A 27,065-nucleotide genomic window follows, 5' to 3' on the forward strand; every position below is an offset into this window, starting at 1 on the left:
GGACTGCTATGAGGGCCGGGATGACACGTAGGTTCGGGTCCATGTCTGTCCGTCTGGTCCTCCTTGTTCGCGTCGTCCTGTCGCGTACTGGTCCTCCTTGTTCGCGTCGTGCTGTCTGTCCGTCGCGTACTGGTACTCCTTGTTCGCGTCGTCCTGTCGCGTACTGGTCCTCCTTGTTCGCGGCGTCCTGTCTGTCCGTCGCGTACTGGTGGTCCTTGTTCGCGTCGTCCTGATTTCCCGGCAGTTTTTGGCAGCCGGAAAATATTCACCGTGCGGGATGACGTCGGTGCGAATCGTGATTCCTGGTTCGTGAATGGCAGGCTGCGAGCGTCCCGACGTCAGGTCGGCCCTTTCCCGGATCGCATTGGTTGGTTTATTTTGTTCGGTCGGGCTTTTTTACGAATCGTACGGAAATGGTGTTCCGTGCGAATCGTAATTCCTTGTTTGTAAATTTTGACGACCGGGTACGCGTCGGACGGAGAATATGCTCCGTCCGACGGTTCGTACCCGGTTTTTACCGGATCGTGATAGGCACCAGAATGTCAAAAATATCGTTATTAAAAATATAAAGTATTTTTTAGTTAAAAAAAAATATGTAAAATAAACCAAATAATATTTATAAATAAAATAAACATAATTAAATATATGTTATAATGTTTAAAATTAATAATTAATATATATAATGTAATAAAACATTAATTAAACATATACATATAATATATAATATATATACTTACTTAATAATACATTTTAATAATTAATTTAATAACTTATAACTTGTTAAAAATTATTATAAATTACAAATACATCATACACATAAAACAATAAAATGAATAAAATATAAATATTTATATATAACACATTTAAAAAATTACATTTAATTTGAATATTGTTAAAATTAATTATATATTACATTAGCTAAAATAATACAAAAAATATTAAATAGCACCGACAATAAAACTACTACTCCAGCTCCAAAAAAAAACAGTAAAGAAAATGTTGGATAGCGTAGAGCTAAAAATTACTATTTCCACTCCAGGGAGTGTAACAATAGGGAAAGTGTTGGGTAGCGTAGGGGTAAAAATTACTATTCCCACTCCAGAGAGTGCAACAGTAGGGAAAGTGTTGGATAGCGTAGGGGTAAAAATTACTATTCCAACTCCAGAGAATGCAACAGTACGGAAAGTGTTGGATAGCGTAGGGATAAAATTTACTATTCCAACTCCAGAGGGTGCAACAGTAGGGAAAGTGTTGGATAGCGTAGAAGTTAAAAATACCATAGTTATAAATAAAATAATTATTTAACATAATTAGTGATTTAATTATTAAATAACTCAAAATTATTTACAAATACCAATAAATAATTATTACAAACATAACTACCAAAGAATAATTAATTAACAATACATTATTAATAATAAATACCAATAAATAATAATTAATAAATATTAATTACCAAATAATAAATATTAAACGATACAATATTTTTCATAACCAAAAACATATGAATTATTAAAAAGTAAATACCAATTAAAATATATTTAACCATTTAAAAAAATTATAATTATGAAACATTAATTACCAATTAAAAAATATTGAACTATTAAATATTTTTCATACGCCAAAATAATAAATATTACACATTAATTACCAATTAATAATTACTTATTAATATATTAATTAGAAATATCAATACATAATATTTAATTCACAATTGATGATTAATCAACAATTAATTATTTTTCATAACCAAAATATTATAATTTAAAATATTTACCAATTACCAATTATTGTCCAATTAATTAATTATCAATACCCAACAACTAATTTAATAATTACTTAATTAGATTTCAATTACTTCCAACACTATTCCCCTATAAACGCACGACACACTCCACTATTAACAATAATATAATTATCAATATCAATAAATGAAAATAAATTATTAATTAATTACAATTAAATTACTTCCCACCCTATTCCCCTATAAACCCACAACCCGCTACAGAACTTAAACGCAAAAATTAATTAAAATCAATTTATAATTCCTAAAAATGTATAATTAATTCCATATAATTAAATTACTTCCCACCCTATTCCCCTATAAACCCACAACCCGCTACAGAACTTAAACGCAAAAATTAATTAAAATTAATTTATAATTCCTAAAAATGTATAATTAATTCCATATAATTAAATTACTTCCCACCCTATTCCCCTATAAACCCACAACCCGCTACGGTACTAAAACACAAAATTGACTTAAAAAACCATTGTTAACATATAAAAATTGTATACATATATGTTAAAACCAGTAGAACACTTAACTAAAAACATATAACACATACATATTAAATACATATTAAAATACATAACAATAATATAAATATCGATATTACTAACATCAATATTAGTAAAATCGATATATTTGATGTCGATATTACTAACTTCGATATTACTAACATCGATATTAAAATACTTACCTTCGGATCCATAGATATTTTTGACATCGATATTCTGTCCCTTCGATATTTAAAACTCGATATTTGTGTAGGTAGATATTTTAGTTTCGATATTTTGGCTGCTCACCGAAATGCTGTTGCCCTTGATGATTGAGTTGCAATTCCCACAGTTAAAGCAAGGAATAGTTCCTTTGATATCCGTGCTGGTATGAATTTTTGAGGTGGACAAAATCTGTTTGAGATTGCGCGACCTTTGATAGGCGAATCTGGGTTGTGAATCAAAAATGTTTTGAAAGTCTGGTTCGTTACTGAGTATCGGCCAATACCTTAAGATAGTTTTTTAAATTTGGTTGCTTTTGGTTGAAAATTTTGAAACGAACACAGTTCTAGATTTGTGCGTTATTGGAGTTTTTGGTTGAAGTAGTTTCTGTCGTGTTGATGTGTCTGCTTTGGTAACAGCGTTTTCCAAGATGGTCGGTGGATAATTGCGTTTTGTGAATTTTTCAATACATTCAGCTTTACTGGATTCATACAGATCATCGGTACTTGCAATTCTTTTCAGTCTCAATAATTGAGAGTAAGGTAGGTGTTTTTTGAGGGAAGGTTGATGAAAACTGTCATAATGCAACAAATTATTAAGATCAGTCGGTTTGGTGTAAACTTGTGTGCTTAAATGATCGCCTTTGTTGGTAACAAGAGTATCCAGAAATATTACTGAGTCCTGACTGATGGTATGAGTAAATTCGATTCGATGATCAACTGTGTTGAGTTTTTCAATGAGTTGTTCTAAAAGATTAACTGAACCTTTCCAAATGATGAAGATATCATCTATGTATCTTTTATATAGGATCAGGTTATCCAACCAGGCCTGTTCTGTCAAAATGTTGTCCAGTTCAAAACGGCACATGTATAGATTGGCATACGTCGGCGCAGCACAATTGCCCATAGATGTACCAGAGCATTGAATGTAGTATGTTCCAGACCATTCAAAATAACTGTGGTAAAGTGTGAAATGAATGAGTTCCATAAGGATGATTTTTAGGTTGTTGGGTTTGTCCGTCAAGAGTAAAAAAGATTCAATTGCCTCAATACCTTTGTCATGGGGAATCGATGTATATAATGACTTCACATCAATAGTAGATAATATGATATCTGGGGTGATTAGATATTGTACAGATTCTATGATATTGAGAAAATTGGTGGTATCTTTGATGTAGGTTGACATGGATTGTACAAGAGGTTGTAGATGTTTGACTAAATATCTTCCCATGGGTTCATGGATTGAGTTGACGGTAGAAACTATGGGTCTGAATGGAGGTTTAGTGGCATGTTTGTGGATTTTCGGTAGCATATATATATAAGGAGTTGACGGGTCTTCTTTGATTAGGTATTTTTTATCATCATCTTTAATGGTTCCATTATCATAAGCAGTATTAATGATGATTTTGAGAATATCCGTACATTCCTTAGTTGGATCTGATATTATGGGCATGTAAATTTCCGGGTTTAGTACATGGTCATTAACACTTTCTAGGTAAAAGGTAGAATCCATTATAACAAGGGCGCCCCCTTTGTCTGCTTCTCTGAAGGTAATTTCGGGTATGTTAGCTTGTTGTTTCAGAGTGTCTTGTTCTTTTCTTGTAATATTGTTAAAGATGCTTTTGGTGTGATAAGTGATGTTTTTAAGATCTTTTTTGACGATTGTTTCAAAAGCATCAAGTACTTTGTGGCTCGTAGGAGCCATAAATGTACTTCTGTTGCGTAAGCCTAGTAAAGTGTTGTCGCGTGGAGCGTCTGGCGTGTTCATGACGTTATGAAAAAAATGCTACAATCTTAAAGATCTCATAAATTTAAAGAGACTGACTTCTGTTTCAAGCTGGTTAGAGTGATAGGTAGGTACAAATGAAGTTCCTTTTTGTAGAGTTTGTATTTGGAATTGTGTAAGATTGTAACTGGAAATATTTATTACGAGGTTTTCTGACTGCGTGTACTTTTTGCAACCGTTTTTGACGTTGCTTTTCCACCTAGATCTCCTGGTGGCTTTGTGCCTGATCCTAAAAAATGCTGTCTATTGTCGCTTGTTGAAGGTTCTTCACTTGTTGATTGTAATGTATCTACTGATTCGGAGGGTGCCATGGTTGTTTTAGTAAGTTGAATATTAGATGGTCTGATGTTAGTGGAAGAGTCTTCAGAAGATGTAGCGTCAGAGTCGAAGGTGCGACCAGTCTGTTTCCGTTGTTGTCTTCTACTGGCATATACTTCGGCCCAGGTGTAAACTTCTCCAAGTTTATAATCCACTGTGTCACGTTTAAAATTTCTAGTTTTCCTTTCGTTTATTTCATTTGTGTATGCATCAAGTTGTTTATTAATGTCAGCCAGTGTCGTATTCCAATCAGTATCTGCTAGTTTTGTAGAAATGTCTTGGCGTAAATCATCAATTTCTTTGTTCAATTCATCCAAGAGTTTAGACAATTCTTCAACAATCAAAAGAATTAAGTCCAATGAACATTTGTTGAGGATAGCCTCCCAACGTAATGTAAATCGTGGGTTATTCTTACAAAGGGTTGATTTTAGAGCGATTCGTAGACCTCTCGGGATTTCGTATTTTTTTGGGGTTCACCTCACCTTCTATGTAGTAGTTTCTCTGTTTTTTTTCCCTTAATGCACATTCTGGATACTTGTATTAACATCCATGAAATACGATCGCATTCGACACCTTTTTGTTTCCTTTGGTTCTTACTCTCACTTACCCATCTTTTACCTTCCCGCATCTACTCTGGTCACAAGCACCTACTTTTACATTCCGTAACATTTTATATCTGGCACACAAAGACTCTTTTCCACTTTTGCACACATTTTTTCAAGTACTTGTACTATTATGCATACACAGATGTGTTTAAATTAAGGCTGCTTCAACCAAAAACTCCAATAACGCACGAAACGTGTTTGTTTCAAAATTTTCAACCAAAAGCAACCAAATTTTAAAAACTATCTTAAGGTATTGGCCGATACTCAGTAACGAACCAGACTTTCAAAACATTTTGGCGCCGATCACGATCCTGTAAAAACCGGGTACGAACCGTCGGACGGAGAATATCCTCCGTCCGACGCGTACCCGGTCGTCAAAATGTACAAACATGGAATTACGATTCGCACGGGAACACCATTTCCGTACAAATCGTAAAAAAGCCCGACCGAACAAAATAAACCTACAAATGCGATCCGGGAAAGCGCCGACCTGACGTCGGGACGCTCGCAGCCTGCCATTCACGAACCAGGAATTACGATTCGCACCGACGTCATCCCGCACGGTGAATATTTTCCGGCAGCCAAAAACTGCCGGGAAATCAGGACGACGTATGGAGCGTACCCCCACCCCAACAGCGTAAGTACGACCCGTACCCACACCCGCGTACGTATGGAGCGTACCCCCACCCCAACAGCGTAAGTACGACCCGTACCCACACCCGCGTACGTATGGAGCGTACCCCCACCCCAACAGTGTAAGTACGACCCGTACCCACACCCGCGTACGTATGGAGCGTACCCCCACCCCAACAGTGTAAGTGCGACTCGTACCCCCACCCGCGTACGTATGGAGCGTACCCCCACCCCAACAGTGTAAGTACGACTCGTACCCCCACCCGCGTACGTATGGAGCGTACCCCCACCCCAACAGTGTAAGTACGACTCGTACCCCCACTGGCGTACGTATGGAGCGTACCCCCACCCCAACAGTGTAAGTACGACTCGTACCCCCACCCGCGTACGTATGGAGTGTACCCCCACCCCAACAGTGTAAGTACGACTCGTACCCCCACCCGCGTACGTATGGAGCGTACCCCCACACCAACAGTGTAAGTATGACTCGTACCCACACCCGCGTACGTATGGAGCGTACCCCCACCCCAACAGTGTAAGTACGACCCATACCCACCCGCGTACGTATGGAGCGTACCACCACCCCAACAGTGTAAGTACGACTCGTACCCCCACCCGCGTACGTATGGAGCGTACCCCCACCCCAACAGTGTAAGTACGACTCGTACCCCCACCCGCGTACGTATGGAGCGTACCCCAACCCCAACAGTATAAGTACGACCCGTACCCACCCGCGTACGTATGGAGCGTACCCCCACCCCAACAGTGTAAGTATGACTTGTACCCCCACCCGCGTACGTATGGAGCGTACCCCCACCCCAACAGTGTAAGTACGACCCGTACCCACCCGCGTACGTATGGAGCGTACCCCCACCCCAACAGTGCAAGTACGACTCGTACCCTCACCTCGAATGCATGGAGCGTAGCCCCACCCCAACAGTGTAAGTACGACACGTACCCCCACCTCGAATGCATGGAGCGTACCCACATCCGTGAATGTCATGAGCGTACATATTGTGAAATTGGAGAGGTGGGTGCAGAGTCCTCCCAGCAGTGCCCTGAGACAGGAGGGGTGGGGGCCTATCACTCCCAGCAGTGCCCTGAGACAGGAGGGGTGTGTGCAGAGTCCTCCCAGCAGTGCCCAGACACAGGAGGGGTGGGTGCAGAGTCCTCCTAGCAGTGCCCAGACACAGGAGGGGTGTGTGCAGAGTCCTCCCAGCAGTGCCCAGACACAGGAGGGGTGTGTGCAGAGTCCTCCCAGCAGTGCCCAGACACAGGAGGGGTGTGTGCAGAGTCCACCCAGCAGTGCCCTGAGACAGGAGGGGTGGGGGCCTATCACTCCCAGCAGTGCCCTGAGACAGGAGGGGTGGGGCCCTATCACTCCCAGCAGTGCCCTGAGACAGGAGGGGTGTGTGCAGAGTCCTCCCAGCAGTGCCCAGACACAGGAGGGGTGTGTGCAGAGTCCTCCCAGCAGTGCCCAGACACAGGAGGGGTGGGTGCAGAGTCCTCCCAGCAGTGCCCAGACACAGGAGGGGTGTGTGCAGAGTCCTCCCAGCAGTGCCCAGACACAGGAGGGGTGTGTGCAGAGTCCTCCCAGCAGTGCCCAGACACAGGAGGGGTGTGTGCAGAGTCCACCCAGCAGTGCCCTGAGACAGGAGGGGTGGGGGCCTATCACTCCCAGCAGTGCCCTGAGACAGGAGGGGTGGGGGCCTATCACTCCCAGCAGTGCCCTGAGACAGGAGGGGTGTGTGCAGAGTCCTCCCAGCAGTGCCCAGACACAGGAGGGGTGTGTGCAGAGTCCACCCAGCAGTGCCCTGAGACAGGAGGGGTGGGGGCCTATCACTCCCAGCAGTGCCCTGAGACAGGAGGGGTGAGGGCCTATTACTCCCAGCAGTGCCCTGAGACAGGAGGGGTGGGGGCCTATCACTCCCAGCAGTGCCCTGAGACAGGAGGGGTGGGGGCCTATCACTCCCAGCAGTGCCCTGAGACAGGAGGGGTGGGGGCCCATCACTCCCAGCAGTGCCCATGGAACGCAAAGGGTGGAGTAGTCACAGATACCATGCCCACAAATGTCAGTCAGGTGCACAAAGACCCTGCATTACATGTACCACATGTGTTCGAGGCTGGGAGTATACGCATGCATAGCGCAGAAAAGAAAACATGTACACATGAAGTATGTCAATAGGCCACATACACAAGTACAATGACTACCAAGGATGCCACGAATGACGCAGGTGGAGACATCGCTCAGTATGAATGTGCAAAGGTGAAGGACTACGTCACACACCCAGCTAATGGACACACAGCTCTGTGCCAAAGTCAGGGGACACCCTGCAGGGAAGAAGTCAGGGTACACAGAGGAAGGAATACACCTTGGGACAATTGCAACATGCAGCAACTGCTGACATGAATGGAGAAAGGTAGCTAACACCGTGTGATGGCACACAGATCCCAGGGTCCCCCCTATGAGCAGCACACTACTACATTTCCCACACACCCAACACATGACCAACACCCACAACCATGTAGCAGCCCCACCAACAGCAAGGCCAGCTATGCAGGAAGGGCAAAAATAAATAGCTTTATTCAGCATGAGAAAAAAACTAGTATGACGTGAGTCCAATTTTAACAAAGGCCATAGGGCAGTCCAGGAGTCCCAGCTGGATGGGGGACACAGTGGGATGCGTGTCCCCTAGCTTGCCTGCACAGTTACAATCCGTTGTCTTCCACAGGGGTCAGGGCATCAAGTGGGGAGGAATGAACAGGCACCGCAGGGACAGGAGTGCGAAGGGTAGGCGACGTGGGTGCAGGGATGGAGGACTCCACCACAGGGGGTGGGGCAGGACCAAAGGTGGATTCTAGGAGCGCGCTGCACACCTCGGCAAGGTCCTCCAGGGACTCCCCTGCACCCGAAGGAACCACAGGCCCCAAGGAGGGGGGGGGTCAGAGGGATGGGTCGCAGCGCCACTGTGGGAGGGTGTGGACAGGGGGGGGAATCAAGCACCCTGACCGGGGACCTCCGTGACCGCTTGCGGGGTGGTGTCACTGTGGGGCTCAGGGACAGAGCGGCCATGAAGGAGTCTTTGGGGGAGATGTGGACAGGAGAGCTGAGGGGAGGGGATTTGGAGGGAGTGGATTGGGTGGAATGCAGACTCCCACTCTGGCTGCGTGTCACACGTTTGCCCCCCGACCCAGTGGGTGTGCCTACTGCACCCTGTGTGTGCGTGTCAGGAGGTGTGCGGCGGACCTTCCCTGCTGGTGTGGTGCCTGTGTCTGTTGTGGTGGGTGCATGCTTACGTCTCGGTGTATGTTGGACAGGCATGGGAGTGGGAAGTGTGGAAGGAGCAGGGGTAGGGGGTGGGACGTAGCGCTGCAGGAGACCCACTGCTGCAGTCAGTGTGGAGTCTATGGACCTCAGCAAGTTGCGTTGGTCAGACTGCGATGAATGAATGCCCTCCAAGTATGCCTCCATGTTGTTGAGGACCTGGCTGTGGCCATGGAGGACATTAAGGATCGCAGTCTGACCAATCTGCAACTGCCGCTGGATGTCCACAGACTCAGCATTGGCGGCAGTAGTGGAGACAGGGGCAGGGGGTGCGGTGCCTGGCAGGAAGGAGACATGTGGTGACCGGGCACGTTGGGAAGGGACACGAGCACGTGGGAGGCGGCTGATGGCAATGGAGGGGGCGGTGCCAGATGTAGGGCTGCTGTCAGATGGTGGTGCAGCCACCGCCCACTCGGAGTGATCATCCTCGGACCCGTCCACTTCATAGTCTGTTGTGCCAGTCAACAGGTCCCCGGGGTCACTCTCCACCGCCTCTGTCCCACTCGAAGTGCCAGCCCCGATGTCACCGCTGGCACTGGTGCTCGGTCCCTCCGCGCCGTCTGTGTCCATGTCTCCCACCGTGTCCCCCGACGATGCTGTGGGCAGCGTGAAGAGACAGAAATTAATCATACACCTGTATACATATGTCACATGAGTACAATCTACGTAGGTTACAGTGCATAGCCTGAAACAAAGGATGAGTTACAACTACAAAACAAGGTACATACGTAGGCCCTGCAAGACACAGTTGTGTGACCCACCATGCCATGGAAAAACTATGGAGAGCATGACACAATAGCAAATGAGATGACATGGCAATCTGACTGAGGAGCAAGGCCCTGGGGACAATACAGCACTGCATCTGCACCACACAGCGTGGCAGGAAATTGGGATGAGCAGGGACCAAATCCAGGAACTAGAGGCACATGCAGCATAGGTAATACTGATAACATGCCCACCCTGACTGGCACGCTGCACCTTGAGTGTATGTCCAGACAAACATCACACACTGGCCAGTCCGAGCAAGGAGATGACAGGTCTTGACATGTAGGCCATGGCCGCCCCACCCACCCCCTACATGAGACACATCTGTGGAGACACAGGAAGCACTTACATCTCTTAGTCTGGGTGAAATACACATGGGATGCAATAATTCAAGATTGCACACCAAATACCCAAGGTGCGCCTGTCCAAAGAATCATGTACAAATGGGCATCATCAGATGATTGCTACTAGACACACAGGCAATGGCCACCGTGAGTATGTACTTGGAAAATCATGTCAGGCTGGACAGTGGACACTTGTAATACATCTCACGTCAATAAACATGGTGCCAGGGGACAATGGCACAGAGCACAACCTATGCTGTAGACACAGAGATTGTCGGCATTCTCGGATTACACACATGATACCTAGGAAAAGATGCCCCTGGGGACAGTAGTGGCCACACAACTCCATGCTCCTGAATGGAAATGACTGCAACACACGCTAACATCCCAGCACTATGCGTAACGCACACTCATGCGCATCATGTGACAGGCCACCACATGGGACATGCCTGCTGGAAGGCCTCGCACTCAAGAGATTAACTCCCATGTCTGAAATCAGCATTAGTGCCAACTGACATGGAACCCACAAGTCCAGAACTGGACAGGGCACAGGCAAGGTCACTAAACCTCTTACACACCACCCCCACACATGATGCTGCAGGCATTGTACACTTGGAGAAGGTGTCAGGCTACATAACTTTGTGATGGAGTGACTTCACAGAGACCAGGGAACACATTGCAAGGTGGGGAAGGGAGGCAGGAGAGGCCTGCAACACTGTGGGTAACAGGATCGTCACAGCACCATAAACCCTGGAAGTGTATCCATGGAACAGTGCACTTACAAATGCTGGTGAAACACAACAAACACACACATGTACCTAACCCCTTCCGGCTGCTGCATGTCCTGTAGACGCCTGTCCAAGTCAGGAAAGACCACCGCCAGCACACGTTTCTGGATGTGGGAGAGACGGCGGCGCCCGCGGTTCTTGTGGCTCTCAGGTGAGTCCCCCAGCAGGAGCCGTGCGATCCTCCGCGTCCAGCACCGGATATCCTGGCAGCATTTCCTCACCTGGGACAGGTGCCGCCTCCGACCATCCGCACTCCTCACGGCGCTGACGGCGTCCAGCCATATCTGCTCCTTGGCCGAGGCGTCTACCTGTGAGGATGAACAAGTGACACTACATCAATACACCTTGCACATGTCACGGGGACACAGATTAGAACACATTTGCTGTTTACAACAAGGCATAGTATGCATCCAATGCATTGCAACTTTGTCATAGGGACATGATCCTGTGGGGGAAGGCCAAAAGCAGTACGTGCCATTGAAAGGACACAGGTGGAATGAGGGCAACTACACAATCAATGATCCAGGCTCACACTGTGCATCACACCCACCCCTCCTGTCTCAGGGCACTGCTGGGAGTGATAGGCCCCCACCCCTCCTGTCTCAGGGCACTGCTGGAAGACATCAGGCATTCCCGCCCCTGGGACCTCCCCTACAGTACAAAGCATGTGTGTCACACCTGGACACAATGGCAGAAGTCACAGTCACTAAAAAGGGACACAGTCTGTGCCAGTGGACACTGAACTCACCTGATAACCTGGTCGCCCATACAGCATGGGGTACCGTGGGAGGATCACATCCACCAAAGCCATGTTCTCCTCCAGGGTGAATGGCTGTGACCTCTCCACAGCCCTTGACATGGTTCCAGGGAATCAGTAGCAGCAGCTGGGTCGTGGAATACAAAGATGTGCAGGCAAGTGCTCCCTCATGGGATCTGGCTGCCTTATATCTGCCTTGCTGGCCCATCTCATGCACAGGAGTACAGAGTGATTGGTCACTCACATTTGCATCCTATGTTTCCTCCAATCCCTTCAAACCTAGCAGTCTGTGTGTTCTCTATCGGTTTCATTCTCCTGCATGATGTCAGCCCCACAAACACATTGCAACAAAGTCGATTCATTCCAACTGACTACTGCTGTGCACCTTCCAGAACACATTCAAATTTTGAACTTGGTCTCCATGACAACCAGCATGCATGTAGGCCTTAATACTTGTCCCTCATGTGTCCCCTATGTAATTTGGAGCTCCACACACAGGTACGGTGCGTTCCGGGGCCCTAGGGCACCCCAAATGCATTGCAACGGACCGTACACGCGTGCCTACGTTCACTATCACTATGAGTGTCCTCGCGTATGCGTACTCGTAGTGGTACGGGCCGTACACACGCCTGTACGCTCCCTATCACTACGTGTACGCATACCGAGGACACCCATAGTGATAGGGAGCGTACAGGCATGTGTACGGCCCGTACCACTACGAGTACGCATACGCGAGGACACCCATAGTGATAGGGAGCGTACAGGCGTATGTACCGCCCGTACCACTACGAGTACGCATACGCGAGGACACCCATAGTGATAGGGAGCGTACAGGCGTGTGTACGGCCCGTACCACTACGAGTACGCATACGCGAGGACACCCATAGTGATAGGGAGCGTACAGGCGTGTGTACGGCCCGTACCACTACAAGTACGCATACGCGAGGACACCCATAGTGATAGGGAGCGTACAGGCGTGTGTACGGCCCGTACCACTACGAGTACGCATACGCGAGGACACCCATAGTGATAGGGAGTGTACAGGCGTGTGTACGGCCCGTACCACTATGGGTGTTCTTGCGTATGCCTACTCGTAGTGGTACGGGCCGTACACATGCCTGTACGCTGGCCATCACGATGGGTACACATACGGCAGCACTCCCATAGTGATATGGGAACGTACACAGGCCCTCTTCGCAGCAGTACAGCGGTTTTCACACATCACAGTGGTGACAGGCGGCACAGAGGTAGGGATAGGGCGGACATACTTGTCCATGGATGGACATACTTGTCCATGAATGGACATACTTGTCCATTAATTGACATCAAGGCATCGTCTGTGCATTACTACATGTGTGGGGCACAGGTGTGACGGCCTGTGATGTGGAACATTACTCCTGAGTCGAGAAGGCACCAGATGTATGATGAGATGTCTACAGATGTACTGTGTGATGGTGCAATGTGTGCCAGGCATGCCCTTTACTCCTTTGACATGTGTGCATGTCGTACTGCACACTTGGGGTGAGCGTCACTGGCATGGCACAGATGCCAACACACGGAAGTGTCCCCTGATGCACGGTACAGGGGTTATCACACCTGACTTGTCACTACCCACGGTGCACAATGTGACTATGTCATGTATGTGTGGGGGCTTCCCATCAGGTTGATGTTGGAGCACCCTCAAAAGCTGCAGCCGTTGCAGCAACCAACATGTGTCTGTGTGTAGATTGTCATTTCACACTGTTCCGCACACCATGCCACATGTGGTATCGGATGTGAGGTGCACATGTATGCATGGGACACGGAGTAGCGTGACAAGGACATGTCTGCATCCTCACAATGAATGTGTGGTGAGTCATGACATGTGCACCTTCATGGCAAGGTGTGTGGGCTGTCCTAGTGTAATGTCATGTGACCTGTGGCTCTAGTGTTCCGCTACCAGTCTCTGCAATCGGCATCCTACTTCTGCTGATGTGTGGGTGTATGTCACTCCTGTCTTGCGTCTGGCTGTTCACTTGCACTGGGACACAGCTATTCCCATGGCGTGGCATGGGGAGGTTCTCAATCTCCGTGTGTAGCTGGGTCTTGGTAGGAGTGTCACCTTGCATCCATACGTGTCCTGGGCATGTAGCACATACCTGACTCCCTATGTAGCATATGTGTATTGACAGATTAACATGTGCTCAGTACATATGAATTGTTGTCGTAGTGCACTCACTCTTCCTTGTCACTTCCAAATTACTGCAGAGCGCCGCCTCTTGCTCGACCAATTCCGGACTTGGCTGCCATGCAGGAGAATGACAGCATCCGGCTCTACCGCTTGACCCAACTGTTGATTCTGGAGTTGACGGCGAGACTGGCACCACACCTGCAACCGCAGCACAGGTATCCTACGGCACTGACACCCCAGCTGAAGGTAATGGCTGCCCTACATTTTCTTGCCACGGGTACCTTTCAAAATACCATAGCTCATGTTGGTGGCATGTCCCAGAGCATGTTCTGCCGTGTGCTGCATGATTTCTTAGAGGCCATGTTGATTCACCTGGATGACTTCATCAAGTTCCCAACCCCTGAACAGTTGACTGCGGTCAAGCGTGGATTCTATGCCCTGGGAGGGATGCCCCATGTCATTGGGTCCATAGATGGGACACATGTAGCTTTGGTACCACCACACGCACGGGAGGTGGCGTACCGCAATCGGAAGCACTACCACTCCATCAATGCCCTTGTGGTGTGTCAGTCCGACATGGTGATTTCACATGTCTGTGCTCGTTTTCCAGGATCAGCACACGATGCCTACATCATGAGGCGTAGCAGGATGCCTGAAATGATGATGCAGCTGCGCAACGAAAGAGCATGTGTTGTTGGTGGGTACAGTCTGTCTGTCCTGTAATTTGCATAGCCTACCAGCACGACCGCTTCACCAGTTCTAACGATGTCCATGTGCTTCCCATGTAGGGGACGCTGGCTATCCCAACATGCCATGGCTGCTCACACCTCTCCGCAACCCCATCACGCCGGCCCAGCTCCGCTACAACACCGCCCATGGCCGGACAAGGTGAGTGATAGAGAGGACGTTTGGCCTGCTGAAGAGCCGATTTAGGTGCCTACACAAGACCGGCGGCGCGCTCCCATATGCCTCTGCGAAGGTCTGCAAAATCTTCATGGTCTGCTGCATGCTGCACAACATGGCAGTTGAGAGAGCTGTGCCACTCATCCTGGATCAACATGACGAGGACCATCCACCCGTGGAGGACGTAGGGCTTGGCAATGGGGCTAGTGATGTGGAGGATGTGGAGCCGCAAGAGGACATCCGGACTCGGCTCATACGCAACTTCTTTGCTTAGTGGTGAGTACCAGTGTCTGAGTGTGCACGCATTGGTCCCCGTGTGGCATGTGTTGTGATGTGTGTCTCCACTTGCATGTATGGCACGTGAGTCAGAGGTGTGTGTGGGTGTGTCACTGGAGTGATGGTGGCAGTGATGGTTGTATTTCCCCAGTCATAATTGTGACCTAGCATGTTGTCATCCATACATGTGTCGAGTAAATGCACATGCAAGTGGCTGTGCTTTTTGTGGCTGACTTCTTGTGTGTCTCTCTTCCCCAGGTACTTGCGCATGCCGTCTGCTGCTTGCATTGTTGTGGCACTGCTATTCCTCATGGACACGTCATCGTGGGCTGACTCAGCGTTACAGGCACGGACACGTTTGGAAGTCTCCATAGGGTAAGGGATGCATCTGGGGTGTATTGGGTGTGGCAGTTGTTCACGATGTATGCACACTGCCCCTGTCGATGTTTGGTTCCTCTGCAGCCATGTAGCATCCCCATGGGACACGACATGCAGCTGTGTACACCTGACTAGATGGTCTGCCTGGTTGACAGTCATCAGTGATGGGATAGTGGATTGTGATGATGGCATCAATGTGTGTGACACTGCCCTCGGACACATACGGTTAGCATTGGCTTGACATGGTGTGGGACTTCCACATCAGCGGATCAATGGTGTATGGCAGTCTCTCCGTGAGCAGCTGTGGGTGTTTAGCTGTTAGCCGACAATTGTGTGCCAGTTCCATGGCTATCACGCATTTGTGCTGCAGAAGGGGGGTTCCAGTGTTGGACCCACATGTTACTCCACAAGATGTGTTCATGTGTACTTCAAGTTGCCTCTGCAATCCCGAAAACATGACTAATAAAGGTGTCCCTATGCCTCCAAGGTGCCTCTTCTCCGTCAATGCTGGTGTGTTGCCACGGTGCATCCAGCATGTCTGGCATGGTTTTCCCTGATAGTGGCTATGTGTCGATGTGTCGAGTAGCAAGATGCAAGCTGTGTGTGTGGGCTGAGACTGTGTATTGGGCATGATGTCCATGACTGTGTGGGTATTGTGACATGTGCCATCCCCATGCATCCAACGTTGGCCAGGCCCCCATTCTCTGCATCCACCGGACTCAAGCTTCCAGGACATGGTTCTGCCACCTGTCTACACATACCTGGGTGCCCCCCAGGACCCTGGACATGATCCCTGACCTCTGCGCATGACTGTTGCTGTACTCAATGTGTCTGTCAGCACGGTTGTGCGGCCACCCCCCCAGCTGGTTGGGCCCATCACGGGTGTGTATGGTGCTCCATGTCTGTCTTGCCTAATACACTGTGACCCGTGTGTCCTGTGCCAGACTCAGGCCCCAGGGTGTGGATGGTTGGAGTCAAAAGAGAGCTCAGGCATGTTTAGACTTTACAACACACATGTAAGGTAATAATGCAACCAGCAGGCATCTTCTCTTCATGGTGTGAATTTTAATTTTTGGGGGGGGGGATAAAGTGAGGGGCTTTCCGGGAGTTTGGAATCCAAAGTTCAGTAGGGGAGTTGGTGTCCTTGCCATTGGAAATCCTCATAGTCCATGCCACAGTCTTTGTCAACATTGGTCAGACAGTGACCAGCATGGCCATGTGGCAGAGAATGTCTCTTGATGCTGTGATGCTGTTGCTCCAGTGGGCCAGGTTCCAGGCCAGGTGTCCTGGGAGATGGTGATGTAGCGCCGACCCTCACGGTCCTTTCTGTGGACGACCCGGCCTCCTGCGGGGACCCTCAGCAGCAGGCCGTGACGATGTTTGGGATGCTCCGTCGGATGTCTCCTCCTCCTCCTGATCCCTCCCTGTGGGTGGTGATGTTCTACGCCGTCTGGCACAGGGAGGGTTGCCCATGTTGTCGGCCATCCGACGGAGTGTATCGTGAATCCCCTGGAACATCGTCACTTGCTCAGCCTGTCTGTCCTCCATCCTCCGTTGGTGTTGCAGTAGACAGGCATGTTGCTGGGCCTGCTGGGTCTTTATCTCATCGAGGGTCCCCTTGATCTCATTGAGGGTGGACACAACCTGGGCCATGCCCGTGGTGTCCTGCCGGTATGTGTCCATGATGTTACGGACATGGGCAAATACCGGTTCCCCAGCCAACTGGTCAGGCTCGCGCCTCCGCCGTCCTCCACTCCCACCACCCCTGCCCACTTGCACCTGGCCTGCCCTTGTGGGTACATCGGGTCTCCGGGACCCCTGAGGGGTGGCATTGGCGTTGTCGCCTGCCTCCTCCTGGGTGCCCGGGACACCGTGTCCCTCCTGGCCAGCCTGGCTGCATTGTGGTGGTGGGGCAGGGATCCTGGGTGTCTCCTGGGATGTGGCAGGAGTGGGGGTGGTGGTTGGCACAGTTGTACCTGACGCAGGTGCTGCAGGTGGTTGGACACCAGAGGTGCCAGGTCGGTCGGGGTCGTCCACAGAGTGGTGAGAGTCGTCGCTGCCGGTGGGATCGGGCTCCCGCAGATCCGGGTCCTGTGAGTCTTCCCCCCCAGTGTTGGGGGGTGAACCACGACGTTGACCTGTGTGTGAGAGAGACAATGTTAATTTTGGTCCATGCAACATCCATGTTTCATCAGTTTCAAAGTTGGCACTTTTCCTCTTGGAATTAGGATCTGTCTTGCATTCCACTCACAGTGCACTTGTGCATGGGTGTGTCCCTTGGGCACCACTTTGGCCCCTTTAACTATGTGTGGCACAGTCTTACTTGCTGCGTCAAGTGTGACTGCAGTCAGCAGTGGAGTGGGCAGGTGTGGCGAGCCATGCATTGGCGCCTTCCGTGTAGCACTGTCATGTGCACATGGAATGGATCCACACACTTATATAATGCAGGTAGCTGTCGTTGTGCTCGTGAACAGGTTGTGACATGGCCCTGTGTTTTGCCATGGTGAAGAGGGGGGGTTCTGGCACTGGCCACCCTTGGCTACATGCACGCAGTCTACCTGCTGACGAGCAGACATTCCCACACACCACACGGCTGATTTGCTCTCCCTGTGTCTCCCTCCCTCTCTGTCCCCCTCTCCCTCCCTCTGTGTGTCAGCCTCCTCCCTCTGTCCGTCTTCCTGTGTCTCCCTCCCTCTCTGTCCCCCTCTCCCTCCCTCTCTGTCCCCCTCTCCCTCCCTCTCTGTCCCCCTCTCCCTCCCTCTGTGTGTCACCCTCTGTCACCTCAGCCCAGCTTCCTAGACACACACTTTTTCCAGTCCTTTGAATGGCCCTTGGCTTGTTGCTGTGAGTTTGTTTCTGATCTCCAGGCACCCATTGGGTGTAGTGTCTGTGCGTGCGCTGCTGCTGTGGTTGTGTGTGCTGCCACTCTTTCACAGTGTTGGCTGTTCATTAGCTGCTGTCATGTGCAAAACAGTGCCTTCACCCCCATGTGTTGATGCAAGGCGTCCGCCATTTGCTGGCGAGTCTTTCCTGTGTGGGGACACACTGTTTGTCTGGCTGTGACCTGGGCCATATGGGCAGAGGGCATTGTTGTCTGCTTCTGAGTTGCACTATGTGATTTTGGGGCCCACCCTCCCGCCATCCGGGTTACCGTGTCATGTGTTGGTGTCTTCTGTGGCCTGTGACTTGACATTGTCCAGCTGGGTGCATGCGGCATGGTGGCGGCAGTGGCATGTGCGTGTTCATGGAGTGTGGTTGAGTCATGCGATAGGTTGGGGTGGTTGCGTGCCTGTTAGTGATTTTGGTTGTGGATGAGGTCCCCCCCATGTGAGGTGCGTTGTTCGTGTACTCACCCGGGTCTCGGAGTCCTCCTAATCCTTCGACTGCCTCCACCGGCTGTATGGCCATCACCCTCTCCTCCCAGGGCTGGTAGTGTACGGGTCTGCGGGAGGGCCCTCCTCCAGTGGCGTTGGCCTGGTTGTGTTCCTCCAGCATCTTGGCTCGGACCCTCCTCCGCAGATCGTACCACCTGGCTTGGCATTCCTGCCTGATCCTTCTGGTGTCCGCAACAGCATTCACAGCATCGACGATGGTCTGCCACATGGCTGTTTTTGCTGCAATGCTGGTCTGTCTGACCAATGTTCCAAAGAGCTGTGGCTCGACTCTGAGGATTTCATCAACAAGGACCTCCAACTCTCGGTTACTGAATTTTGGATTCTTGTTAGTGGGCATGGTGAGGGGTGTGGGTGTGGATGGTGGGGGGTGTGTGTGGATGGTTGTGGGTGTATGGGTGTGGTTGTGCAGGTGTGTGTGTGTGAATGTGATGAGGGGGTGTTTGTGGAGGTGGTTGTGTGAAGGTGTGCAAGTGTAAGGTGTGGTGAGGCTTGTAGTATGGTTCTGTGGTGTCTGGCAGCAGTGAGTCTGTTGCAAAGGCTCATGGTTTGTGTGTGTGGGCCCTTTTTATTGGTCCATGGGTGGGTGTGGCTGTGTTTGAAGTTTGGGTGGGTGTGTTATAAGGAGTGGTGGTGTTTTGGGCCTCTGTTTGTTTTTGGCAGTTGCAGGTCAGTGGATGTGTTTTTTTAGTGTTTGTTGGCCATGTTTAGTGGCTTTGTGCCATTCGAATAGTGTATTCTTGTGTTGTTTTGTTTTGTCCTGGTTGTGTACGTGCGTTTTGAGCGTGTGTACGGTGTGTACATGGGCCATTTGGTTGTACGGTGCTGTCCTTGTGTGTGGCTTGGTACGACTCGTACATGCGGTTGTGATGTTGGGGCCTGGGGTGCGCTCCGTACTTAGGAGGTTGTGTTGGGGGTGCGACGGGAACGTACTAGGGTGTACATTGACGGTGGTACGACACGTACAGGGGTGGGGGTTCGACTCGAACGTACTGGGGTGTACATACATGGTGGTCGGACACGTACAGGGGTGGGGGTTCGACTCGAACGTACTGAGGTGTACATGGACGTTGGTACGACACGTACAGGGGTGGGGGTACGACTCGAACGTACTGGGGTGTACATAGACGGTGGTACGACACGTACAGGGGTGGGGGTTCGACTCGAACGTACTGGGGTGTACATAGACGTTGGTACGACACGTACAGGGGTGGGGGTTCGACTCAAACGTACTGGGGTGTACATGGACGTTGGTACGACACGTACAGGGATGGGGGTACGACTCGAACGTACTGGGGTGTACATAGACGTTGGTACGACACGTACAGGGGTGGGGGTTCGACTCGAACGTACTGGAGTGTACATAGACGTTGGTACGACACGTACAGGGGTGGGGGTACGACTCGAACGTACTAGGGTGTACATACATTGGGGTCGGACACGTACAGGGGTGGGGGTTCGACTCGAACGTACTGGGGTGTACATAGATGGTGGTACGACACGTACAGGGGTGGGGGTTCGACTCGAACGTACTGGGGTGTACATAGACGTTGGTACGACACGTACAGGGGTGGGGGTTCGACTCGAACGTACTGGGGTGTACATGGACGGTGGTACGACACGTACAGGGGTGGGGGTACGACTCGAACGTACTGGGGTGTACATACATGGGGGTCGGACACGTACAGGGGTGGGGGTTCGACTCGAACGTACTGGGGTGTACATAGACGGTGGTACGACACGTACAGGGGTGGGGGTTCGACTCGAACGTACTGGGGTGTACATAGACGTTGGTACGACACGTACAGGGGTGGGGGTTCGACTCGAACGTACTGGGGTGTACATGGACGTTGGTACGACACGTACAGGGGTGGGGGTACGACTCGAACGTACTGGGGTGTACATACATGGGGGTCGGACACGTACAGGGGTGGGGGTTCGACTCGAACGTACTGGGGTGTACATACACGGGTGGGGGTGTACATACACGGGGGGTACGTCTCGGACGTACGGGGGCGGGGGGGAGTGTTGGGCACGTATGCGGGCACATGTCTCCATGGTTGTTATGGGAGTTCGGTGCGGACGGTGTTTTTTCCATACGGTTGTAACATCGGGCGCACGGGATGGATCGTGATTCCTCGGTCGGACTTCACCTTTCACATTTGTACGGTAAATCGTCCGAGGACGTGTCGGACACATTTTCCGACCCGAGGACGTGTGGGAAATCATTCCCGATGCGGTTCGTATGGACTTTTTACCATGTGAATCGTGATTGCCAGTTCGTACGGCACTTGTACGATTCGTACGGTAAAAAGACCGGATACGAGTCGCACGGGGAATTTTTTTACCGGATCGTAATCGGCACCTTGGTGTCCCTGTGCATAGTCCAGCTCAAACCGGTTCAGGGGCTTCCAGCCCCTGCTCTGGCATGAAACTGGATAAAGGAAATGGGTGTAGCCACCCCTCTTTCCAAACCCTCCCATAGGTGGGTCCCTAGAGCTAGTCCAACCCCTTCCTTAGGTATAAGTAAGGAACCCCTGGCAACAGGACTTTAGACATCCCTGGACGAAACTCTGAAGCTGAATCCTGGAACTTTGATGCTCTACTCAAGACTAGAGGAATGAAGAAATCTCCCTTGGGGTCAAGGAGTGACTCCCCTGCTTGGCAGGCACCAACAAAGCATTTTGCCGGTCTGCATCTACAAAGCTCCCGCCGGACTCCGAGGTAATTACAGCCCTAGAAGAGGATTTCCAGACTTCTGACAGGTGGACCCAAATCCCCAGAAAAGCTGAGACCCGCAGCCCTCGTGAGTAACGTGGAACCAGAACTCCTGGTCACCCTGCACATTTGCAAGTGCATTGACTTCTCGACGTCTCTTGAAGTTGTGCTTGAGGTTACTTGTAGCCCCCACCTCGAGCACCATCTACACTGAAGATTGTGGGCCTACACTCCACGAGTGTTCCGTGAGCCCGCTTCTTGCATTTCAGCTTGAGGCTCCTTTGCGATCCCTGGTCCGTTGACTGGTGGAGCCCTATGAAGGCAATTTTGATTTTCCTTGGGTTTTCCTGGTTTCTCCAGATGTGCACTGACTCCCCACCACGTGGTGATTCCCTCAGACCTTGCAGGTCTACAACGAAGCATCTTTCTCCTTTCTGCGTGAGTTGCTGTTGCCAGGGCTTGTTGTGTCCAATCGGGGCACCGACGCTGCAGCACTCGACATCCTTCGTGGGACAGCTCAAATCCAGCTCCTGGTTGTCCTCGACACCTCCTGGTCCTCGTGGCTGAAGATTGAAGCCTCTTCTTCTTTACCTGAAATCACCCGACGTCTGTGGTCATTCGCCTATCGGGCTCCTGGTCACTGGCAAGTGACCCAGACTCTGTTCCCTCTGCTTTCGGGTTCTTTTTGACTTCGATCCAGGCTTGGATCTCTTCGGACACTTTGTATCTTCCCGGCAGCAGCACTTCTTTGCCAGCTCCCATTGAAAAGGACAACGTGACCCGACACCATTTGACACCTATGCACCCGGCTTCCCTGGGTGAGGAAACACAAGTAACCCAGTGCTCCCATGGGTGTTGACCCTAGAACTTCAAATGTCCCAAAGGGTTTGGTCCTGACTAATTTCTAAGTGTCCCTAAACTTTAAAAATCTAACCACGACTTTCCCTATAGAAGCTAACGTGAGCTTGTGGCTGTGTTCTCACACTGCACACGGCCTCCCGTGGGTCCCCTGTGTCACTACCTTGGGTGGTTCCTTGGGGTCCCAGCGATTCTACAGGCTCTAGGCCTTGTGTCTAGTTAAGTCGTGGTTCTTATACCACTATTTTAGTATATGGTTTGGCTCGCCCCTAGATCGTGACGTGTATTTGTGCTATTTTACTGTACTATTTGAAGTGTAACTTATGTGTTTTGATATCTAGCCTCATAAAGAGACTAGGAGGGTGTGTTTAGAAATAAATACATATATTTTATATATATACCTGGTGTGGTTGTCTTTCATTTAGCCATTCAAGAGATTATAGACGGTAAAACAAGCTGCTTTACATTCCTTCAAGACTTAGCCGGAAGGCTGCTCTCCATAGCTACCACTAGGATAGCTTTCAATAAAGGTTGTGTAGGAAGGTGGAATCTGACTACATGGTTGCCCCCACTTTTTTCCTGGTGTTTGGATGGTTTTTGACTAGTCTGGCTGGGATCCTGCTGAAGTCAATTGGGATCCGCGGCTGTGTTCTCACACTGAATGCGTCTCACGTAGGTCCTTTACTTACCTGCCTTGGATGGATTAGTGAGGACCCAGCGCTTCTGAAGGCCCTAGGCCTTGTCCCTTCTCAAGTCGTTGTTCTTAAGTCTCTTTTTTAGTATATGGTCAGGTGCAAGCACCTAGGGCCCCAGCCATATTTGTGCTTAACTTGTTGTGAAATGTTGATTTGTGCATATGTTCTTGACTTCTAATCTCATGAAGAGATTAGTTGAGTGTGTCTAGTAATAAATACATATATATTTGATATATATACCTGTGTGGTGTCCTTTCATTTAGTAATTAAAGAGATTATAAGGTAAAACAAGCTGCTTTACATTCCTCTAAAGACTTAGCCTGAAGGCTGCTCTCCACAGCTATCACTAGGATAGCTTTCTTTAAAATGTTAAATCTACTACCATAAGAGTTGAATTGTACTGGTGCAAGGTGTCCACTTTAACTAGTGAACAGCATATACCAGGCCAACTTCTCACATTAGTTAGCGTGTGGGATTCCAGCTTGCCATTGTTTTACCAGAAAATCTCTATTTGAATTACTAACTGAAAACCACTATAGGTACTCAAGGTACATATAAAGTTAAGCTTAGTATCAATAAGTTCTACTGAACTTAGAGCTGTGTGTCAAGGGATAGCACACCCTTTCTACAGCTCAAGCTAGGATCAGTAGGCCACAAACTAGTGTAGGTAGTACAACACTGCACAACACCAGAATGTCCTCAAAGGGTGGAACCAGTGGATCCACCAAGCCTCAGTATAAGGACATGACTTTCTTTGACTTGAAAGCCATGTGTGCTGCAAGGCACCTGAAGTAGGACAGAGTCTCTCCTCACTACACCTGATAGATCTGCTGACAGCAGATGATCTTAGATTAGCTCTAGGAGCTAATAGGTCTGAATCAGGGGGTGGGTCAATTACAGTGTCTGGGTCAGATGATAAAAATCAAGATGACCAGGTCTCTGTGGTTGAAGGGCCAGATCCAGAAGGATCTGAACAGGACAGAGGAATTCTCCCTAAGAGAACTGAAAGAGTGGAGGAAAGGCCTAGGTCCCTTTCTAGGGAGTCTGACCACTCCTATCACTCTGGCAGAGAATCTGTCTAGCAGAGGAACTCCTACTTTACTAGAAGGGAGACCTCCTCTGACAGAATGTACAAACTGCTGCAGTATGAGGAAGCAAGATTTGCCCTCAAAACCAAGCAGTTGGCATTAGACAGAGAAGCCTTTGTGCTCCAGAGAGCTTCTAGAAGAGAGGGGTTAGAACCCCCTGGTGGCAGCAACAGTGTCCCTAGAATCAGAGAATATATTCCAGACCATAGAAACCTGAACAATGTTGTTCCTCCCTACCAGAGTGGGGATGATATCCACAAGTGGATAACTGCGATGGTAGGGCCTGTAGAGTACAACAGGTCCCCCAAAAGCAGTGGGCAGCAATCTTGTGGCTCTCCTTTTCAGATAAAGTTAGAGACAAGCTCCTCACTGTTAGAGAAGAGGATGCTGATGACTATGAAGTCCTGAAGAGTGCACTGATAGATGGGTTTGGCTTAACCACTAAGCAGTACAGGTTGAAGTGCAGAGATACCCAGAAGGCACAGACACAAGACTGGGTGGACTTTGTAGATTGTGCTACCAAGGCTCTGGAGGGTTGGATAATTGGCAGTAGAGCAACTGACTTTAAAGGATTGTATAATTTGATTATGCGTGAGCAGGTACTTAACAATTGTCAAAACCAGCTCTTACACCAGTACCTGGTGGACTCTGATCTGACCTCTCCCCAAGAATGGGGAAAGAAGGCAGACAAATGGGTCAGAGCCAGGGTGAGTCCCAAGAACCAAGGTGGTGACCAGAAGAAAGATTCCACTAAGCCCAAAGAGAATGGTGGGGATAATAAAAATACAGAAAAGTCCTCTGAAGGGCCCCAAAAACACAGTTCTGGGGATGGGTCCCAAAATCCTTCCTCTTCCAATAAGAATCCCTATTGCCATGTGTGCAAGCAACCTGGCCACTGGAAAACTGACTCCAGCTGTCCAAAGAATGGCAATAAAGAAAATGTTCCTCCCTCTGCAGCTCCAACACCTCCTGTTACTACCAGTAGTAATCCCCAGGTGGTGGGAGTGCACCCAAAAACTTAGTTGGGTTTTCTTGGGGAACTCAGGTAGACTCTGGCCTAACTAGGTCCCCTACACAAGCAACTCTAGTCTGTGATAGTGGCATGGGGTTTGCCAACTTTACTATGACTCCCAATACTTTGGGCAGGTACAGACAAGAGCCCATGATCAATGGTCAGAAGGCTGTGGCCTAAAGGGACACAGTGGCTAGTGTCACCATGGTGACAAAGAGACTAGTGCCCCTAGAACAGCTTTTACCTGAGTTTAGATACCAGGTGACCAATATTGATGGAATTAGGACAGATCATCCCATGGCAGTGGCACATCTCAGCTGGGGAGTGTTCACTGGCCCAAAGAGAGTGGCAGTGTCCCCAACCTTGCCTGTAGATTGTCTACTGGGGAATGATCTGGAAATCTCAGCCTGGGATGAGGTGGATCACAATGCCCGTTTAAGAATGTTAGGCATCCCTGAGATAGTGGATGAGACCATGAGGGCCTCACCTCCACCTCAGGAGAAACTAAGGGAAATGAAGCCTGAAACTAAGGATCACTCCACCCAAACAGAGGGCAGAGGGGGTGAGGGACAGCCCACCCCCCACCAGACTAAAGGTAAGGGTCAGTTTTCTAAGGGAACTGATCCTGCCCCTTGTGAAGTAACTACCCCAGAAGTGGTCAGGCCTGTCCTGGCCACATCTCTGATGGCAGGGGATCCTTCCAAGGTAGTACCCAGTCTGGAGCAGGTATCCTGCCCCTCTCTATCCTGCCTCAGTCAGCCCAGGGCTGCAGAGGTCAGGGAGGTCAGGGGACCCTTAGTGGGCCCCTGTCCAGAGGAACCCCCACATCAACAGATTAGGGACACCCAGCAGAGTAGTTCTAGCCAGGTGAATATTCCTCTACATACTGAGGGATCCCCCTTACCCCTAGGTACAGGTATCCCACATATGGACTCTGTTGGGCACAGGGAGACCTGGGACATAGTTGCACCAAACATTCCAATGCCCTCCACTATTCCAACCAGAGGGACCCAACTCCCAGCTGTAGGCAGCCAGAGGTTGACCCTTAGGGCCAGATATGACACAGTCATGGACAGAAAAGCTTCCATGGTGACCAGTGTCCTGAGGAAGTTGAGACCACCCCAATTAGGGCCTCACTTCCAGGCTCAGACACCCCACCAGCCTGCTTCTGTACCAAAACACAATACAGGTAAATTCCCTAGACTTTGGAGAAACTCTAGAACCCCTTGGGGTAGGATTTCCCAAGTGGACCATGAGACAGGGAGCAACCATGCTAGTGCAGGTTCTTCCTTATATGGCCACTCAGGAAATAAAGGCTTATCTGGACAAGGTTAGCCTTGTCTCCTTTCGTTTGGGGGGGGGGGTTATGTAGGAAGGTGTAATCTGACTACATGGTTGCTCCCACTTTTTTCCTGGTGTTTTGATGGTTTTTGACTATTCTGGCTGGGATCCTGCTATCCAGGACCCCAACCTATCTGCTTACTCCCTTAAACAACATGGAGTGCATATTATGTGCACTAGTGATTGGATACTCTGGTGCCTTATGAGTCCCTAGTATATGGTACCTTAGGTACCAAGGGCATAGGTACTTCACAGGCCTACCAGGGGCTGAAGCATGTATTATGCCACCCCTGGGAAGCAGACTAAATCTGACACCACAGGCCTGCTACTGCAGCCTGGGTGAGGTGGTGCTAGCACTCCTCACTGAGATATAGGTTCACTATATCTCACCCTGCACACACATATAAACCTA

At 49.5% G+C, this 27,065-nt stretch overlaps 1 protein-coding gene across 1 annotated transcript in view; it reads left to right on the forward strand.

Annotated features, from left to right (window-relative positions):
- The window catches only part of LOC146860809 (sperm-specific sodium:proton exchanger-like), a 5,538,638-nt gene that overhangs the window by 3,883,416 nt on the left and 1,628,157 nt on the right, over window positions 1-27,065 (forward strand). The window lies entirely within an intron of this gene.

This window comes from Triturus cristatus, chromosome 3_1, assembly GCF_964204655.1.
Source record: "Triturus cristatus chromosome 3_1, aTriCri1.1, whole genome shotgun sequence".
Classification (NCBI taxonomy): Eukaryota; Metazoa; Chordata; class Amphibia; order Caudata; family Salamandridae; genus Triturus; species Triturus cristatus.